The sequence below is a fragment of the Macrobrachium nipponense genome, chromosome 1 (genome assembly GCF_015104395.2).
Source record: "Macrobrachium nipponense isolate FS-2020 chromosome 1, ASM1510439v2, whole genome shotgun sequence".
NCBI lineage: Eukaryota > Metazoa > Arthropoda > Malacostraca > Decapoda > Palaemonidae > Macrobrachium > Macrobrachium nipponense.
The window spans coordinates 2,272,705-2,294,783 of record NC_087200.1 but is presented as its reverse complement, the minus strand read 5'-3'; the positions used below and the strand labels follow the sequence as shown (position 1 = coordinate 2,294,783).

At 35.3% G+C, this 22,079-nt stretch overlaps 1 protein-coding gene across 2 annotated transcripts in view; it reads right to left on the bottom strand.

Moving 5' to 3' along the window:
* Nucleotides 1-16,286, bottom strand: part of LOC135219097 (gastrula zinc finger protein XlCGF57.1-like) — a 29,616-nt gene extending 13,330 nt beyond the window's left edge. The window contains exon 1 of one of the 2 annotated variants that reach the window (XM_064255534.1): nucleotides 16,130-16,286. The gene's annotated coding sequence lies outside the window, so the exon portion shown is untranslated. The remainder of the gene's footprint in view (nucleotides 1-16,129) is intronic. The other variant, XM_064255533.1, reaches the window with a different exon arrangement.
* Between the last annotated feature and the right edge of the window lie 5,793 nt (nucleotides 16,287-22,079).

Sequence of the window (22,079 nt, the reverse complement as noted above, 5' to 3'; positions counted from 1 at the left end):
AACTGAATTCCAATTACCCCTTGCCTCTTATAGATCAGTTACTTGATAATATTGGGCAAGCCAAGTTTGTTTCCAAGATAGACTTATTGAAGGGATATTATCAGATACCCTTAGATGAAAATGCAAAGTTGCTATCAGCTTTTATTACTCCTTTTAGATTGTATCAGTATACTGTATTGCCATTTGGTCTGATGAATGCACCAGCCACATTTCAACGAGTGATGGATCAACTGCTAGGATCTAAAGAAGGAGTAGGTGTATACCTTGATGACATAGTCATTTACTCTACAACGTGGGAAGAACATCTGCAGATCCTGAAGAAAGTTTTCAAGAAACTACAAGAGGCAGACTAACAGTCAAACTAGAGAAGAGTGAGTTTGGGAAGGCGACTGTTCAGTACCTTGGGTTTGAAGTTGGAAAAGGCCTTCTCGCTCCGGTGAATGCTAATGTAGAAGGTATCCGTAAGGCTAACCCCCCCCCCCCCCCCCCCCCCCCCCCCCCCCCCCCCCCCCCCCCCCCCCCCCCCCCCCCCCCCCCCCCCCCCCCCCCCCCCCCCCCCCCACCCCCCCCCCCCCCCCCCCCCCCCCCCCCCCCCCCCCCCCCCCCACTACTAGGAAGCAACTACAAAGATTTTTGGGCATAGCTTGGGGATTGTTATATCGCCGTTCTGTCGAAATTTCTCAGCCGTAGTAGCTCCCTTGACAGACTTAACTAGTCCCAAAGCTAAGTTTGTTTGGACTCCCAGAATGTCAAGAATTCCTCCTTTGAGAAGGTAAAAGCCATTTTAACTTCAAGACTAGTGCTTCAAGCTCCAGACTTTATTAAGAAATTTGTGATACAAGTTGATGCCTCTGATTGTGGAATTGGAGCTGTTCTACTTCAAGAAGATGAAAATAACCTTCTACACCCTGTGTGTTTCCTGTCTTAGAAACTGAAAAAGCATCAGAAAAACTATGCAACTATTGAAAAGGAAACTCTAGCCTTAATCACAGCATTGAAAAAGTTTGAAGTGTATGTGAACAGACCAAGGAATGAAGAAGTTTTAGTGTTGTCTGATCACAATCCCCTGTCATTCATACAGCAGATGAAAAACCATAATCAAAGACTGACCAGGTGGTCTTTGTGCTTGCAACAGTATAATATAAAGGTTGAGTACATATCTGGTAAGAACAATGTAGTTGCCGATTATTTATCCCGTTGTGAATCGTTGGATTCAACCCCAGAATAACTAATCTTCTGGGGGGAGGAATCTTATAATGTAAGTTTGGAATGCAGTTATAATTGTGGTAATATGATTAATTCACCTCAGAACCTGTGTATCATGTTATGAAATGTATGTTTTTTATGTTCAGATTCCCAAATTTAAAGATAACATGTGTTAAGTGATCCCACTTTTCATCTTGAAGTAACGCAAGACCGAGATTAAGTGCTTATATGTAAGCCTCTGTGAAGAGGGTTGTATTCACACTTTGAGAATGTCTTAGCTAAGCTGATTTCTTTATCGGCACAAACACGTGTGTAAGACCTCCCTTGCCGTATCGAGTCCTTTGAGAACCTTCCCTCCAAAGAGGTTATTCATGGATTAACATAGAGAGAGACTGCTTTGTCCGAGCAGAACTTACGGTTATCCAACCCCTTGAAAATAGATTAGTTAACCTAATTTTTTATCGTTCCGATCAGGCTCGTAACAGAACAAGGGCCTTGTTCATTCCGCTCCATACCCCTATAGAGATGACGTAGTATGTTTTCGTTTTGCTAACCGCCCCATAGGCCATATACGCTTACAGGGATAGAGAACCTGATTAATTCGCTTTTGAGACATAGCGGCGTGCATTAGAGTTTAACAATGCTCTCTCTCTCTCTCGCTTGCGAGGCTGTTTCAGTAACTTAACGTAGCTCACATTAATTTTGTATTCAAGCTGGTCACTCGTACTTCTTAGTAAAATATGTGTTGTTTGTGGGATCTGAACATAGTATTATTTCTGTTAATTTTGTGAAGGCGCCCATGAAAATAGTGAAGAGGTTGATATTGTAACAGGCCTTTTGATTGGAGTTGCAACTGTGTATAAGGTATTTTTACAAATGTTTTGAAGTGCACTTCGAGGTTTTATCATTTTTAAACACATTTATCTTTTGCTTTGTTCTTTTGACATATCCAATCTTATATGCTTAATGTTTGAACTGTCAATGCTTTAATTGTTTTCGTATTATGCATTATGTTTTTGCATTGTCTTTATTTTGTTTAATTAGTTGAATAATATTCTATTATGTAATTGTTGGAATTTAACACTTGCAAATTAATTTGTAGTTAAGTGAATTTCATTTCAAATTCAATTATTGCTTTATGATTTAATTTAATTGATTTTCTTGAGAAACTTTTATTTAATTTTGCTTAACAATTAATTCAAGAATTAATTAAACTTTTGTTTTCAAGTAATAACAATTTCCCTGAGATTGTGAATTTCACTTATAAATTTTGAAGTTAGAAATAAAATTTTGTATTTAAAATTTATATAAGTATTTCATTTTAACCATCAGTATTGCATTTTAATATTGTTTAGGTAGAAATATAGTGATAATTGTGACGTTTCCCACATATAAAACAAAATCAGGGAAATACTTAGATTTTAAATTGTAGAAGGAGTGATGCCCTTTAAGATTACCTCACACCTATTTTAATGAACTTAGACTGACTGTTTTCTTGACTGTTCAGTTATATAAGGGCTCACTCTTACCTTTAGAGTATTCAGTCGTTTAGTATTTGTGATCGAAGGGTCAGGTATCTGGCTGTAGTGAGGTAGTTAACCAGGTACTTGAACAAACTGTGCCCTAAGTACAAAGGGTGTCCCCAGACCCAGGAATAAAAGGGTCTCTTGTACTAGCAAGTACAAATGGTAAGTGTAGTAACCAGATACTTGACAATTTGGGTTAACAAATATTAATGGTGTCCAGACACAGATCTTTGACTATTTCGTGCACCAAGTATTAATGGTATCCAGACCCAGATACTCTAGGCCACTTCGTCATAATATATATATTATATATGTATATATATATATATATATATATATATATATATATATATATATATATATATATTATATATATATACATATATAGATAGTGTTCCCCCGTATTCGCGGGGGATGTATACCAGGACCCCCAAACCCCCCGTGGAATAGTTAAAACCCGCGAATAGTTTAGAACCACCACTAAAAATGCTTATAACTGCCTATCTTGAAAGTTGAGATACCAAATGTATACCTTTAATAAAATCCTACTTCAAATATACCTAAAATTACTAACCTAATACTGTATTAATCTTTGAGGTTATATTATTAATATTTCAAAGTCATCTTAAACATTTTACCATTAAAAATATATACCTACAGCCAACTACAGAGAGAGAGAGAGAGAGAGAGAGAGAGAGAGACGAGAGAGAGAGAGAGAGAGAGAGAGAGAGGAGAGAGAGAGAGAGAGCAGTGAATGGCAGCATCATATATCTGACCATCAAGAGTGAAATTATGAATTATTTCTGAGACAGAGAGAATAATAATGAGAGAGAGAGAGAGAGAGAGAGAGAGAGAGAGAATAACTCCTAGACTGCGACTCCTTCCTCCCTTCCGCCAATCAATTGTATATCAAAATGTCATTTACTCCCCTGCCCACCTTTCCACGTGGATAAAAAGACTGGGAATCGCTATTTTTAATTAATCTTATTAATACTTGAAAATTAGTTATAAGGTAAATAATTTATTTATACATCAAAACAAATAAACATAAGTAGGTAAGAAGGAAAGAAAGAGAGAGAGAGAGAGAGAATGTTATTGTTACTGTTTAATCTCATTAAACTTCATATTATTTGTAAACTAGTCCTGTATATTATTATTTTACCATAAAATGTAGTAATGTCCTTAAAGATATACTTATACATACATTTCCAGCCCAAACAGAGGGCGAGAGTTACCACTAGGACATACTATCACGTGTAGTAAAAGAGAGAGAGAGAGAGAGAGGGGGGGGGGAGGAGGGCAACACACATTCCCCCTCCTGACACTTGATAAATTTGACAGCTACGTGGAGCTCAAAGAGAAAGATGCCGGTAAAATGCATTTTCTTTCATTCTTACATAATTTTATTTATTTATAAACTAAAATCTTGCTAATTCACTTTAGTATTTTCTTTAATGAATTGGTATTATTGCTGCTTACATTAATATTGATATTTGAAAATCAGTAAATCATTTATCATCCAAAAAACATACATCTCTGTAAGAGAGAGAGAGAGAGGAGAGAGAGGGAGAGAGAGAGAGAGAGAGGAGCGAGAGAGAGAGAAGAGCGGAGAGGAGAGAGAAGAGAGAGAGAGAGGAGAGAGAGGAGAGAGAGAGAGAGATTTTCGTAGTATTTGTAAAATACTTTCACATATGAATTTTGTAATTACAGTTATTATTATTATTATTATTATTATCATTATTATTAATATTACTATTATCATATAAAATATTAATAAACATATTATACAAAGTGCACCATAAAAATCTCTCTTCTCAGTAGAGAGAGAGAGAGAAGAGAGAGAGAGAGATGAGACGAGAGAGAGAGAGAGAGAGACCTGGAGTTCGAAAGAAAGATGCGTGAAGACCGGGATTTCCTTCATTCTTACATAATTTTTAAAATTCATAACCTAAAAATCTTACGAATTCAATGTAGTATTTTTTCTTTACTGAAGTGATTGCTCTTTACATTAACATTAATATTAGAAAAATTAGTAAATCATTTATCACACAAAAAGCATACATCCCTGTAAGGGAGAGAGGGAGAATTATTAGTTATGTGATATCATTTAATCTAATTAAACTTACTAATACAGTATTGATCAATATTAATATTTTAAAATTACTAAATCATTTCTGTATCATAAAAATGTATTTAGGCATGAAAATAGCATCAAAATAAACTAATTAGTGATTATTTATCGTCGGAAAATCCTGCGAATAGGTGAATTCACCGCAAATAATGGGTAGATATGGTCCAGATAAAAATCCGCGAATCAGTGAGTCCGCGAATCCGGAGAACGCGAATATGGGAGGCTCACTGTATATCTATACCCTATATCCTATATCTATATCTATATAGATATATATATATATATATAATATATATATATATATATATATATATATATATACAGGCGGTCCTGGGTTACGAAGGGTCGGCTTACGACGTTCCGAGGTTACGATGCTTTTTCTTAAATATTCATTGAAAAATCCGCCCTGGGTTACGACGCTTGTTCCGAGGTTACGGGACGCTGACGCTTCGACGTCCGAGTTTTACTACGCTTTTAAAAACACATATTATGATAAGATAAGAATCCTTTATAGTTTAGCACAGACAGTCTCTCTCTCTCTCTCTCTCTCTCTCTTTGTATTTTCCAAGAAAATAATCACTATAACTTTTCTCTCTCTCCTCTCTCTATACTACAAAGATGGTATGTTCTTAGTATGATAAATAAATGATTTACTATTTTCAAATATTAATATTAATTATAACAGCAATAATATCAATTCATTAAAGAAAATAGCATAGTGAATTAGTAAGATTTTTAGCTTTATATTTAAAAAATTATCGAAGAATGAATGAGGAAATCCCAGTCTTCTCTGTTGAAGGAAACATCCCAGTCTTCTCTGTAACCTTTCCAGGTACTAAAACTGTGAGATATATCATTTCTGTTCGACAGCAAAAGGGGGAAGTAGCTGGGGGAGAGCTGCAGTGTTGCAATCAGTGGTCCTGACATTTTTTTTCCCCCCCCCCCCCCCCTTTCTCTCTCTCTCTCTCATCTCTCTCCCTCTTCTCTCTCTCTCTCTCTCTCTCTCTCTCTCTCTCTCTCTCTCATTTACTGAGACTCGAGATTTTTTATGTAACTTGTACTATTTGTTTTTAATACTTTCAAATAATATAATAATAATAATAATAATAATAATAATAATAATAAATAATAATAATAATAATAATAACATAATGTAATTACAAAAATTCATATGTGATAGTATTTTAAAGGGAACAAATACAATACATACTAATCTATCCATGTCACTTTTAATTAAGGTTAACTCTCTCTCTTCTCTCTCTCTTCTCTCTCTCTCTCTCTTTTGCCACACAAGATAATAATGAGTCATAGTGGTAGCCCTCCCTCTCTTTCGCTGGAAGCGTTATAATAAACAAAGAGAGATAAACACTCTCTCTCTCTCTCTCTCTCTCTCTCTTTTTACCGAGATGAAAGAATTTTTATGGTACTAATATGTAAAATGTTTATTGATATAATTTCAGTTATTTAATAATAATAATAATAATAATAATAAAATAATAATAATAATAAATAATAATAATAATAATAAAAAATAAAACTTTAATTACAAAATTCATAATGGTCGTATTTTAAAAGAGATGAAAATGACCTTTCCCATTTCACTTGTAAGGATAATTTCCTCTTTCTTACTGAGATGAGAGAATTTTTATGGTAGATGCACGTGTTTATTATATTTTCAATAATAATTTAATAATAAATAATAGGGGACAAAATAGTAATAAATAACGATAAATAATTTCAAAAAGAAAATTTTTCACCCTTGTCTTTTTTTCTTGTATTCAATTTCCCCACCTCAAACTCGAGTGACACTCAAGCTAAAAAAAACAATGGCCATACAATGGTCAACGAATTTTTTAATGGTTTTTTATGGTAATCGCTCTCTCCTCTTCTCTCTCCTCTCTCTCTCTCTCTCTCTCTCTCTCTCTCTCTCTTTACTGAGATGAGATCATTTTTTATGGACAGGTTATGTCTAAGTTATCATTAATATTTATTTTCCAATAATAATACTATAAGTACAAAAAAATCATATCTGAGTATTTTAAATACAATAATCATCCATTTCTCCTCTTTTAAACAACTCTCTCTCTCTCTCTCTCTCTCGCTCTCTCTCTCTCTCTCTCTCTCTACAAGATACTTGTCATACATTTGGTGTTTCTATTTCTTCCTTTTATCTCTCTCGCTCTCAGCAAAAGAATTGGATAGACGGACAAACATAATTGCACAGTCCTCTCTTTCTCTCTTCTCTGGAGAAATATATGTATTTATGGGAGGGGGAAAAAGTTGCCTACAGACGTCCATTTAAATCTATTGAAACCTAAGGAGTTATTTTCTCTCTCTCTCTCTCTCTCGTCTCTCGGTCTCTCTCTCTCTCTCTCTCTCTTGTATTTTAATGAAAATATACAGTAATTTGTGAATACACAGTGTTGCACGTGAAAAAAGTAAATTAGTGATAATTTTAGAGATACGGCCCCTAAGAAAAATTGCAAATTAGTAGTGAAATTTTCCCTGTGGACATGTTTTTTCAAGAACGTCGTTCCGGCTTACGACGATTTTCGGGTTACGACGCGTCTTAAGAACGGAACCCCCCCCCCGTCGTACCGGAGACCACCATGTATATATATATATATATATATATATATATATATATATATATATATATATATATATATATATTATATGTTACAGTGTCGTTAAAGAATTAAGGAAATTAGTCCAAAAGGCATTAACTTAAAAGAACTTAAGAGAATGACACGGAAATGGGAAAGGAATGGATAATGATTTTTTAAGAAGGGATCTTGTTACTCCAAAACGACCAGGTCTTTTAGCCATCAGGCATCTGGCTTGTATATCCCTAAACTCTGTACACCTCATCTCCGAAGATTAAGTGACTCTCTGGCGCGCCCGACATTTGTGACACTTCGAGCGTCTGAGAATTAATGTAAGGTGGACCTTCTCAAGAGCCTTCTGTTTAATATAACCGAGGGAAATTCAAGGCTCCCTTGTTTCAAAGGTGGATCGTGTGAAAATCATGGCTCCACCCCTTCCAAGGATAGGCCTCTAGCTTTGACGAATCAAAGCCATGAGTGCCGGTCATAAGACAGCCCAGAATTGTTTCTCAACGAATGACCTATGAGGTTACCAAAGGGATACACCCCCAAAAAACCAGGGCATGAACAAGGGGCATTTCCTAATTTAGAGTCTACGAATCACTATAGAAAATTTGACAGGAAGGCGGTTTTGTATAAAGTCTGTAGCCACTCAGACACAAGAAGTCTTTCAGAAGATGCCACACCCAGTCAAAATCCTAAAAACCAAAGGCGGTGCTAAGAAGATATCATCCTAATAAAAGGGCCGGACAGAGAGAGAGAAAGAAAGAACAGAAGAGACAAGAGAAGACAAAAAGAAAGAGGGGAACCGAGGGGAGAACAGCAGAATGGCGCAGTAGCAGTACTGAGAAAGTGAGGGATAGTGCAGAAGTGTGGTGTGTGAAATAGACAGTGACCGTGACAATCAATAATCAGTAAATTTCTCTTGTGCCTATAGACTCGTAATTGAAACAAGTGCCTTTCAAGGAAATAAGTTTTATTAGTCCAAGAGCCTAGAAACTCATTGGTGGAAAATTTATAAGAACCCCTAGCAAAGAATAAACATATATAAGGACACATCAATTTAATTTCTCCCAAAATTATAACCTTTAAATAATTCCAGAGTGAGAACATTCAGCAAAGGTAAGAAAATTTATATACTCCTATTTCCCCAATTTACAGCCTCCAAATTGGTGCACGTTACCTAAGGGCTATGCGTAGAGTAAGTACCGTCATATAATATATATATATATATATATATATATATATATATATATATATATATATATATATATAATATATATATATATGTTATTCATATATATATATATATATATATATATATATATATATATATATATATATATATATATATATATATGTATATATATATAATATATATAAAATTCAAAATAACAAAAGCAAGATCCCACTGGGAAAATTGTGATTAACAGCTACTCAGCAAGAGCTCATAAACATGTCTTGAACCACCTTGTTCAAGAATTTGACAGCATATTCCAGCCTATGCTGAAAGTAATTCCTAATGTAAAGGAGGGATGGTTTGCATATTGTGTAGGAACAAGTGGGTTTGTATATTATTTATCAAAGTCAATTAATTATTAATATCAAACATAACTGTATACTATATACATTCATTCAAAGTATTAAAAGAAAGATCCCACCAGGAAAACTGTGATTAACGGCTTGTCATCAAGAGCTCACAAACATACATCTTTATTGGAAGACGGCCAAAAGCTAAGTGGAGTGTTTACATCTGGGCAGGCGGGGCTAGCCGCCTACCAGACAGTAGTTACCGCCTAACCACCTTGTTCAAGAATTTAACGGCCGTATTCCAGCCTACACATATCTTGAACTACCTGTACAGTAGTTCAAGATATGATAATTAGTATTACAATAACCTGACTTTATGATGGGGTTAACCCCATCATAAAGTCAGATTAATACTGATATGACAATATTTAGAAAAATATTTCTAAATTTCGCTTGCAGTGGGTGCAGGCAGCAGCATACAATCAGGCAGTGAGAGAGATCAAATTACATTAGCTTGACTTCTTTACCTCCATATCTTTATCCCATCTAGTCAATAGGTTAAAAAAAGTATTAGAGAATGATAAAAGTAGTTTTAACATCATACTCGCTGCCTAAATGTGTACAGCCATGAACATCTGAACGAGAAACTACTTCATTGATAAGTACAACTGAATCGGATAACAACATCTGTTTTGCTTGTATTTCAACCATCGTACGATAATATACAATCGCCATAGTTATGTTATAAATGACGTTATGTAGAATAGAACTGATATATTTCTACGTAATAACTTTATTCGCTATGGATAAACAATCAGGAAGGTAATGTACTGTTAAATCTAAACTATAAGTTGTAGCTGAAGCTGAGGAAACAATGTTTAAGCTGCTAATGACTATTATCGTGCATTGGCAACAAAGATAAAACTACCATAAACTTACTACCTGGAATGAAAAAACACATTTTAATGATGTTCTCATGCCGATAAAAGATAAGGTACGTAAAGTTCTTATCATAATGAAATAAAGGGAAAATAGTGAATGGAATCAAATTTTTTACACAAGAAACATGCCCCCAACACAATTTATTACAAAGAAAATTATTACTAATTCACAACGAGATGTATTCAACTCATATTTCGACTTAAAAACACTTCGTATAGCAAAAAAGACCTTGTTCCATGTAAGTAAAGTACATATCTAGATATTCATTTATGCTAACTAGAAGCAAGAAAAAATTCACTCAGAATTGAGTTAAGTACGGTGAAATAAACTCGTATTTGCCATCAGCTGATTTTCAAACCAAAACAAAGAACACTATGTTAGTATTTTATAATACAGTACTATGAGAATACATACAATATTATTGGATACAGTAAAGTAATATATATCTTTTAAAAAGATTCAAGTAAAAGATGCATATGCCTTACATTTGTATTTCATAATTATATGTAGCCATCAGCAGCCTTACACTGTTCAATTATGACAAAGTTGGACTGAATCTGATTTGCGTTTCGTGTTCAATTTCTTTTTACACTGAATCATCATATGATCAGATTCTCTTTTCATATTTAATTTCTTTTTAAACTGAATCATCATATGATCAGAACGTAATGAACCTCCAGAATTAGCTGATATTAATAATTACTCTACTATACTTTTAGTATATAATATACTGTAGACTGGGCTACTGTATATGTATACAATATACCATAGTATATCTAGGCAAACTCATTAGTGTTATTCAATTTCTCTTTGCACTGAATTATCATCAAGTCAATCCGCATTGAACATAGAGAAATATACCACATATGTATAGAGTATACTGTGTAATGTAGGCTAGGCTACCATATAAGTAAGGATGGTACTGATTACCCGTGTAGGTTAGGTTATACTCGAGATGCCATTTTTACAACAATCGATGGGTTTCTTGGAACCTAACCCCATTGTAAGTAGGAGAAACAACAAAAACTGGTGAAAGACACAATTTGCACCAATTATTTTGAAGTGTAAATTCTCCTCTACGCTCGTCTTTTGACCAATTGAAAAAGTAAACTAGGACATAAGGCTATAGCCTAGCCTACGCTATAAGGTTATAGATTAAATTGCCGTACCTAAACCTTCCATGAAATCATTAATGAATCATACAGTATCATTGAACCAAACACTCTCAGAGTAAAGTAGGCCACGATACAGGCATCCTGTAGCCTACAGTGATGAGATCCTACAGAAACTTAGGTACAGCGTAAACTTAACATTAGCCTTTGAGTGAATCTTTGAGATATCATAAAATACAGTAATTCATTTCATTCGCACAGTCTTAGGTTAAGACCTCATAGAAGGCTAAGGTCTTTAGGGTAACCTAGGAGTACTAACATGACTCTAGAAGTTAGTGATACAACGTATAGGGGGAAACACCAGCGACTACCAACCCTTATCACGGTGGACAGGTCTTATTCACTCGATATTTAAATGGTGAAACAAGAATACAATTACAACTCCAAGCATACCATTCAAAAGATATTAGTTTCGTCAACATAATGTGATATATGAAAGCCCCATACGAACTAAAATAAGCATGTGACGCTCTTCGTAAAATATGTTTTCAAGGCAGTTTTGAAATCCAATATGGCGGCTACCGTGTGGATGTACAGGTTCTGATCAGTGACGACCACCATCTTTCCCAGCCTTTCCAGCACTCATTTGAACAATGTTAGCGTATATATGTAACGTTTATTGATCTTACTCAAGATTGCAGTTGTAATCAGCACAATAAAACAACATTTTGTTGTTTATATTACTGAAAGTATGAAACTTTTTATTCCCGGGGTCATGGTTTGAACTGAATTCATTTTTACCTTGTAATCGGTGGTTTTTATCCTTACTGCCATCACAACTGAAACTCCACAGTGCTTATTTGATTGTTATTATACACATTTTGGTCTCAATTCACTCCACATTGCACTTTAAACAAGTTGCTGTTCCTGGTTCCTAAGCGCGCGCGCCACAAACACAGTTACGAACAGCAGACGACGAAACTGCAAAGTTTTATTCCCTAAATTGTTTACTTTACTCGTTATTTAGTTCAACTTTACTTTTTTATTTAAAAATTTTAATTTAATTCATGTATATTATCCATTTTTTGTAACCAAATTACCTGGAAAAATTACAGATATTTCTAAAGTAGATACAATCCAATGTTTCTAACCTTGTCGTACATCTTGCTGCCGAAAACCATAGAGGAACGACTACGGATAAGTGGATTATATATATTTTTTTTTTGCTTTTTGTTTTTGCTAGCACTTTACATTGATTTAAGTCTATATTTAGTATTTTGAATTTCTTTAATAACTGTATGCCAGAAATAAATGTAACCTTTAATGTTTGCATGCTAAGAATGGCAAAATCATCATTGCCACATTAGTGGAGGCTTCACACATACGCCAATTCATTATTATAAACTGTTTCCATGAATTCTAGTTGTCATAGTAATGCAATAATGATAAAATTGCTTTGATATTTATGTATATATACTTCCAATACATAGCCTAATTTCACCAATTTCCACGTTTTGTGTAAGTCTTATACCCAGGTTGGAGGGTGAACACATACCGAATGGCAACAGAGAGAGAGAGAGAGAAAGAAAGGAAGGCGAAGGAAGGAAGAAGGAAAGGGGTGGCGGTGGAGGGGGAGAGGGTAGGTGGAGCTTTTTACACGTTCGTATCCATTTCTGCATAATGGAGTTTTTGTCTCTTGGTACAAGGACAAGTGTCATTATTCTTTACGATTAGTGATTCATGACACCCTAATAAATTACGGCACTGGGTGTAATGCACTATAGCAAAATCTCGTTCAGATACGAGTGTTCGTTACAGAAATAGGTATTGCCCAAAAACGTGCTTGCACTGTCTCTGAAACCCATAGTAGGTATGCCGCTTAGTTGTCAATCAAGTTTTTTGTAATCAAGTATTTTTTACAAGCTAGCTATTGAATAAATTTGTATTTTTCACAATCAAAACATATGCCCCTCAATGCTAACTTTCCTCTTTTAACGACTTTCTGGTCATTGCAAATTCAGCCCCATAATTTCTTATGGTGTGAAAACAGACAGAGGCCCAGGGACCGAAAACGATTGCGTCACACTACGGCGATAATCCGGCCGTAAAACATCTTCATATATCCAAAAAGTAAATAATAAAGATATATATGCGTATTACGATTATAACAATTACATGCATAGCTGATAATCTGCAGGAATAACTGGTAAACTGTTCTGCAAGAAAGTTGAGTAAAGCAATTATTTACAATAGGTACGAAAATCAAGATGTCGTGACGTCATAATACAGGACTTAAACGAACGTTCTGATTCCAAAAACTAATTACTTAAATTTGAGTCAGAATCGAGTTACTTTTTCAATAATGAATATTTTCAAATTAATCATCACAAATATGTAAAATATTGATGTTTTACTATTTATTTAAAAAATTATCCAAGTGCACGCTTCGTCGCCTTCTTCTACCAAAACAGTTGTTTACTAAAAAACATGCTGGTAAGTTTCCGTGTTCCGATTGTTGTGATGAAAGTGCCCCAGCGTCTGTGGGTACAAGTGGTGTGCGGATTTATTACAGGAAATGGAAAGTTTATTGACACAAGCGACTCCGTAAACATCGAGATGGCGTCAATCTTCTAAATATTTCGAGTTGTAAGTAAAAATGTTGAAAGCGTTTTGGTGAGATTTTGACTGCTGTGTACACCCTTTTCACTACCCTCTGTTTAAATCTTAAAATTTGGCCTTAATTTCTAACTTTGGAGAAAATACTTACTTCGAAAGGAGAGTAGAGGTCTTTAGCTCCGTTTCTCACCAACAAAAAGTCGCGAATGATGCCCATCTCCGGTGTCAGGACGCGTTATAATGTACTTTTTTGGGGGTGGTACACATTGATCGTACATGGTCCACCCGTTTTACCCTAAACATCTATAACTCACCCAAAGCAAAGGTCGTCCAGGTATTTCTACAGAAGCAATCCGCGGTGGCTTAGACTATGGCAATTGACGTTTTCCTATGTTAATTTACTTACTGAACAAGAATTTAAAATAATATTTATTCGGACGACTGTAATTAACCCCCTGGGGCCAGTACTAAACACGGAAAAATACATTGGAAGCCCCAATCCCTAGTGGATGTCACATCCGCGGTTACGTTCCTTGCAGTTCGTGCGGAACTAGGGTAAAACATCACAGCAGGCCAAACAGGCCACCTACAATCAACGCTTGCCACCCTCCGAAAAAGTACATTATAACGCGTCCTGACACCGGAGATGGGCATCAGTCGCGACTTGTTGTTGGTGAGAAACGGAGCTAAAGACCTCTACTCTCCTTTCGAAGTAAGTATTTTCTCCAAAGTTAGAAATTAAGGCCAAATTTTAAGATTTAAACAGAGGGTAGTGAAAAGGGTGGCTACGGCAGTGGAAATCTCACCAAAACGCTTTCGAAATTTTTACTTACAACTAAAAATGTTTCGAAGATTGACTCCATCTTGATGTTTACGGAGTCGCTTGTGTCAACAAACTTCCCATTTCCTGTGCTAAATCTGCACACCACTTGTACCCATAGACGCTGGGGCACTTTCATCACAACAATCGTAAACCAACCTCTTACCAGCACTTATTCAAGGGGACTACGGCATTCTTTGCGGCGTTTTGCGCTCTTCAATTGTTTATCAGTGTTGTCAATTGGTATGTGTTTACCCTCCAAACTAGGTATAAGACTTACACAAAACCGGGGAAATAAGTGAAATTAGCGTATCTATTTGTATTATATATACGTACATATTACAGCAATTTTATCATTACTGCATTACTATGACAACTAGAATTCATCGAAACAGTTTGTAAATGCATCGGCGTATGTGTGACGCTCCACTAGATTGGCAACGATGAGTCATTTTTCCTCACGTCGTCTGCTCATAAGTATACATCCAAAACATTTGTAATTTTTGGGGGTTAATTTGGTTGCAAAAAAGGGATAATAGACATGAATTAAATAAACATTTTGAAGTAAAGTTAAACTAAATATTGAGTAAAGTAAACAATTAAGGGAATAAAGCTTTGCATCTCATAATCACTGTTGTTGTCTGCTGCTCGTAACTGTGTTTGCGGAGTGAGTGCTTAGGAACCAGGAACCACAGCGTGGTTCAAGTGCACTGTGGAGTGAATTAAGACCAAAATGTGTATAATTACAATCAAATAAGCACTGTGGAGTTTCAGTTGTGATTGCAGTAAGGATATAAACCACCGATTACAAGGTAAGAATGAATTCAGTTCCAACCATAACCCCGGGAATAAAAAGTTTCATACTTTCAGTAATATAAACAACAAAATGTTGTTTTATTGTGCTGATTACAACTGCAATCTTGAGTAAGATCAATAAACGTTACATATATACGCTAACATTGTTCAAATGAGTGCTGGAAAGGCTGGGGAAAGATGGTGGCTTTCACTGATGAGAACCTTCCATGCAAAACGTAGCCGCCATATTGGATTTCAAAACTGCCTTGAAAACATATTTTACGAAGAGCTCACATGCTTATTTTAGTTCGTATGGGGCTTTCATATATCACATTATGTTGACGAAACTTCAGTCTTTTAAATGGTATGCTTAGAGATGCAATTGTATTCTTGTTTCACCAATTAAATATCGAGTGAATAAGACCCGTCCATCGTGATGAGGGTTGGCCTGCCGTGGTGTTCTACCCTATTCTTTAGAATTACCCTGCAAGAAACGTAATCGCAGATACGAAATCCACTAGGGATTGGGGCGTCCAATGTATTTCGCCGTATTTAGTACTGGCCCTGGGGGTTCCTAATTACAGTCGTTCGAATAAATATTCTTTAAAAATCTTGTTCAGTAGGTAAAACTGCATAGAAAAACCGCCGCAACTGCCATAGTCTGGGCCGCCGCGGATAGGTACCCTACATCTACCGTCGTCCATCCCGTACTTATAGTACTTAGGCTAATGACTGAATGATTGATTGATTGATTGAGTGCTCTAAGCCCAACACAACCCCTGCACTCTTCATTCCTTACCCTACGGTCCTTATAGGCCCACATTATTACACTAATTATCAGTTACCTTTGTAATTTATCAATTATTACGATTAATTATGAACTGTCTCGATGATTAAGACGTTAATTGGTATACCTAGAAGATAAAAGACGTTTGAATAGAAGTTACGATAATGAGGTAGCCAATGGCGTCACTTGTTGACATTTTGGGTGTCTTCTATTTGACAGTGTTTCTGTTTATGGTTCTGGTTTAGAAGTGGTTTCGCTTGTTTTCATTCATTCTATTAAGTCAATTGGTGGACAATTGTAAGCAATCGTTGGGAATACAACTTAAAATTTAGATAATTTACTAATGAACTGGATAATTTAATGGTAATAATTGAGACAAATAATGGATTCATTTAATGGAGGTTTATTTACGTTTTGGGCGTCGTCTCCTAAGGACTTCTCGTTCGCGGTTCCTGTCGAATTATTTTGATGTTTTGATTCAAACCTAATTGATGAAAAGGGGAAAGTTAGATATAATCACTGGATAAATAATAAAAAATATAGATAACTTATTTAATTATGAGATATTTAAGATAAATAATGATAAGTACTGTTGCGAATTTTCTTCGACGACTATATACCTTGGGTAGTTAGGGACGGGTTTGGGCCCGACGTTAGGGGGCAATAGATTTACCGAAAACGGAAAGTTCCCACCCCATACACGAGGATGAAAGAACTAAGTTTACAATTTTATTAGGAAAATAAACCTAATTTCATTGCTACACAATTATTCATATGAGATCACTGATACGCGAATTTTGTTTTAAACAAAGGTCCTAAGAAAAATACATTCAATGGTTACTCAGTTACGGTCGAATGGTGGAAACATATTCGGTTTGGCGGTCCTCAGTTTGTTTGTATGGTGCTTTTACGTTGCATGGAACCAGTGGTTATTCAGCAACGGGACCAACGGCTTTACGTGACTTAGTCGAGAGTGAACTTCTATCACCAGAAATACACATCTCTCACTCCTCAATGGAATGGGCGAGAATCGAACCTGCGACCACTGAGGTGGGACGATAATACCATACCAACCACGCCGCTGAGGCGCTTTGGCGGTCCTCAGACCCTGCTTACTACCAGTCTTGCTAGATGTATGGATTTTAGTAGAGAGTTAGAGATTGTGTACGTGCATCGGCTTTTATAGCCCGGCCACTTAGTGATTTTTACAGTACGATTTCAACTTTTCCACTGTGACAAACTCAACCAATTAATAAATAAAAAGGCACAACTTTAATGGTATGGTTTTCAATGCAGAAAAATTAGTGAAATAATAAATGTCTGCCGCCAGCCGCCACTGGGTGAGAATGGAGGGAAAGCTAAGGCCTTCAGATGGAGTTCTTTATCGTGGTGCCCTAAAACTCATCCATCCATCTATTCATCCAACTGTAGTAGTAGTAGGTGGGATATGCCTTTGAAACGGGTCCCTTGCTTCTTTTATTCCTCCTTTGTTTGTGTTTGTTTGCGTTTCTTCTCTCTGAAATACCACATTCCTTTTATAAAATCTTTCCTATTCTCCACTTCCTCCCTCAGTAGAACTAGAACTACCAATAAGAGTATATTTGCTACTAATTCCTCTTTATTTTCTTGATATGGTTGCTGCATAAAGCTATATCTATTTCTAATCTCATTGTATGCTGGACAGTAAAGTAAGAAATGTTCTAAATTTTCATTTTGTTCCTCACAGTATAGACATTTTTATCTTCTCCTTTTATCCTATTTCTATCATTTAATCCTAGTATACCTAGTCTGGCCCTACTGATCAGCATTGTTTTTTCAGTGTTGTCATACCAGATTTCTTCTCTTATGTTTACCTTATATTTTCTGTAGATTCTTAACGTTGACTTTTCATTCATTTCTTTCTGCCATGCTTTTCTGTCCCAATTGTTTATTTATCTTAACTGCTTGTCTTTAACTGCTTCAATTTTACTTAAGTTTATGTTTAGTTCTTTCATATACTCTTTTACTTGCATTATCCAGGTTTTTTTTTTTTCATACTGATCCATGGTTATCTCATATAGGAGCCTATTTCCACCACTCTTCAGTGTACCTATGTCTCAGGTAGAATAGTTAATTCTTGATATCTCTTGAGTGGCAGGAAGAGGCCCCTATTTCAGATCTTAACGCACAACTTACTGTGTAACTTGGCGCTTTCAAAATTGCTCTATATACTTTATAGTCTATCTTCTGAAATTCATTTACAGTTTTCTTGTCAAGTTTCATGACTTCCATTGCATACATGAATGATGGCATCGCTAGTCCTTTCCTGTACAATTTTCCTATTTTACTCTGCTACAGCTTTTATTGATGACTGCATTAGCCATATTTGCCATCTGTTTTGCTTTAATTTGGGCCCTTTCTATCTGTTCTCTGAAGCAGTCTTTCATGTTGTTGATTGTTACTCCTAGGTATTTAATATTCTTACTATTTTCATTCCTTCTACGTGCTCCATATTCTCCACATCATCGATACTATACCAGTCGCTGTATATTAGTGTAGGTATTACTCTTATCCTTGTTTATGTTTAGGCCACATTCACTTGCGATTTCCATAAGGGTTTTTATTGATTTTGTTATTTCTTCTAGTGTGTGCCCTGGTATTAATCCGTTGTCTGCATATAATAGTGCCACTATCCTTATTACTTCATTTCTAAAACCTTCTGTTGTAATTTTCTAATTTTTCTATTATCAGGTACGTTATTAGTAGAAAGAATATGGTTGAGCCATTGCATCCCTGTCTTATTCCATTAGTTACATTTAGCTCTTTTTGTTCTATATTGTTAAGGCATAGGCTTTTTACATCATTTGTATATATCTTTGCAACTGCATTTATTACTTCTGCATGCAGCCTATATTTCATCATGACCTCAATGAGCTTTTTTCTATTAACTGAGTCAAATGCTTTTCGGAAGTCTGTTGATACTACAAATAATGGGTCCTTTCTTCTGTACGTTTCTTGTATGCAGTATTGTAAGATATATAAATTATCGATTCCTCTCCTTTGTGCAGTAAAGCCTGATTGTAGTTCATTCATTTTTCCTATATTTCTAATGTTTTTCTATTTTGGTTTTCAGGATCCACATGAAAATTTTATGCGATGCATTTGTTAGAGCAATTGGTCTTAGATCTTTGATTGTGGGGTTTTGTTTTTTGGGCGTAAGTGTTGTTTTTTACTTAAACCAGCTTCTCTGCGTTTTCCTGCCCTTCAGTATGCTGTTTAAACATTCTGCCAATTATTTTTGAAGGTTGTTACTTTGTTAGAGTAGTTTGAACAGAACTGGGCTTCATTCCATCTGGCCCTGGTGCTTTATTTGCCTTCATTTTCTAGAGTTGATTTTTTACATCTTCTGTTATGATGATTTCTTCCATGGGTCTAATCTCTGTCTCTGTTAGGTCATACACTCCATGCATATGTTCCCTTAAAGATATATGGCATTTCATCTACTGTCCTAAACTTTTCACTATTTCTTCCATGTCATGTTTGTACTGTTCTTTCTTGCTTTCATTCCATATCTCTCCTATTTTGATTTCTTCTTTTTGGTATATTGTTTCCCAGAATTTTACCAGCTCTTTCCCTAGGGTTTCGTCCTTCATTTCTTGCTTATTTTCATCGAATATTCTTATCCATTCTTTTTCTGATGTGGTCTTTCCTCTCAGCATGTCTATATATTCCCAGATTTTCCTGTGTCTGTTTTTATCATTCATTATCTTATTTCTAACCTTTTCTTCATGTTCTTCATATGCTTTCTTTATTATTATCTGTACTTTCAGTTTTTGTTTAAGATATGCTTCTTCATAGTGTCTTTTTTCTTCTATTCTTGTGGCTTTCCTTTTTAATTTGTTATATACCCTTCTTTGGCTTATTTCTTTCTTTATTTCTTTGGTGACCCATACTGGTTCTATTTCTTCTTGCTTTCCTGTCTTTAACCTTCTTTTGATTATCTTCTCTAGGTTATTTGTTTCTGCTTCACTCATTGTTTCTTCCAACTGGGTTAGATCTCCTTTTCTGTCTTGTTGGCTTACTTTATACTCTATATATTCAAGGTATTTCCTGGTAGACTCTTCTGTAACTTTCAAATATTTGATTTCTTTTGTTTCATTTCTGAATGTTTTCCTTACTTTAGTGTTCATTCTGAATTGGACCTTTATGAGGTGATGGTCTGATAGGTCATATTCACATTTTCCCTCATCTATCTCCATACATTCATAGTTTTTATACATATTTTGGTTGACTAAGGCAAAGTCTATAGCGCTGTTCTGATCTCCTCTACTCCAGGTTATCTCTCCTTTGCAGCTGGGACCTCCATTTAATAGCGTTAGATCATATTTTTCCATTAGGTCCATAACATATTTTACATTTTGGTCAAGTTCTTGTGTCCCTATGAAACCTAAATGCCCATTGAAATCCCCAAGGACAATCACAGCAGGTCTGTGGCTTTCTCTATTGTTACATGTAAGGCGCTTATTATTATTCGTTTATTTCTTTCTTTATCACCAGAACTATGTTAAATATTGCTGTTCTATAATTAACCTTTACTATTAAAATGTCTTTGTGTTCCGACTTTTCTTTTTCCATCTGGATCTCTCCTTTGGTTCTATACACTATTAGTAAACCTCCTCCTTTGGTGTCGTCTTCGTCTCTCATTGAGTCTACCACTCTGATGCTTGTTGGGAATAGTAATTTTTGCTGTTTAAGGTGTGTTTCTGTGATGCACATAATTGTGTTTTCATTTGTTATCTCCACTAGCTCGATTATTTTTACTTTTGTCAGTCCTTGGGTGTTTATAAGCTTTATTTCAAGATTTCTTGATGTATCTTCTGTCTTGCTCACTATCTTTTCACTTTCTCTATTTACAAAATTGCTTCTACCATCTAACCATTTATCTATCTTTTGCAAACAACTCTAAATTATTTACATTCCTAAAAATATTATTACTCCCTATCTCTAAATTATTTACAATTCTATCTACTTTACATTTTCCTACCTCTAACTCATTTACACTTCTAACAATTCTATTGTTTCTATTTATATTCCCCTGGACTTCCTTTTTAGAGCATTCTGGTCATCTGAAAGTTTTCCCTTCTCTTCAGTTCTCCCTTATGAACCATCCTTCCTCTTTGTTATCCTGCTTTTTCTTTAATTCAGATCTTAATATGCTATCCTTTTCTCTTTCTTTAGCAGTCATGTCTGGAACTATAGATATTTTTTTTTAATATCCTTCTTTGCATTCACTAATTTTTTCGTGACAGGTGCTCAGGCCGATGTAGTAGTAGTATTAGTAGTAGGTGGAATTTGCTATTGAAACAGCTCACCTGCATGTTTTTATTCCTCCTTTGTTTACGCTCGTTTAAGTTTTTTCTTTCTGCAATATCATAATTCTTTTATATAATTTTTTCTATTTTCAACCTCCCCCTCAAAATATCTGCAAATGAAAGTATTTTAGCCATCAATACCTCTATGAGCTTTTTCTATTAATGGAGTCAAATGCTTTTTTGGAAGTCTATTGATACCACAATTAATGGGTCCTTCCTTCTGTACATTTCTTGTATGCGATATTCTAAGATATATTAATTACCAATTCCTCTTCTTTGTTTGTTAAAGCCTGATTGTTATTCATTTGTTTTCCCTATATTTCTAATGTTTCTCTTTTTTGGTTTTTCAGGTCTCCATGAAAATTTTATATGATACACTTGTGAGAATCGAACAGACATCGAGAGAACTGTATGGGAGTTCGATTGATATTAAGACCAAAGACCCATCATAAAGAGCTGTTTTAACAGCCGCACATTCACAAAGAGATGATGTATTACAACACAAATAATTACTGGAAACGGAAATGTGAATGAATTGTTCAAGATAGACTAACTACAAAACATTTTCCCCGTTCTATTCCCCCTCCCGAAGTTGACGATCATACAACTTGAGCTCCTGACTCCCAAATTACGTTGGTCTATAATAGCATGTCCATT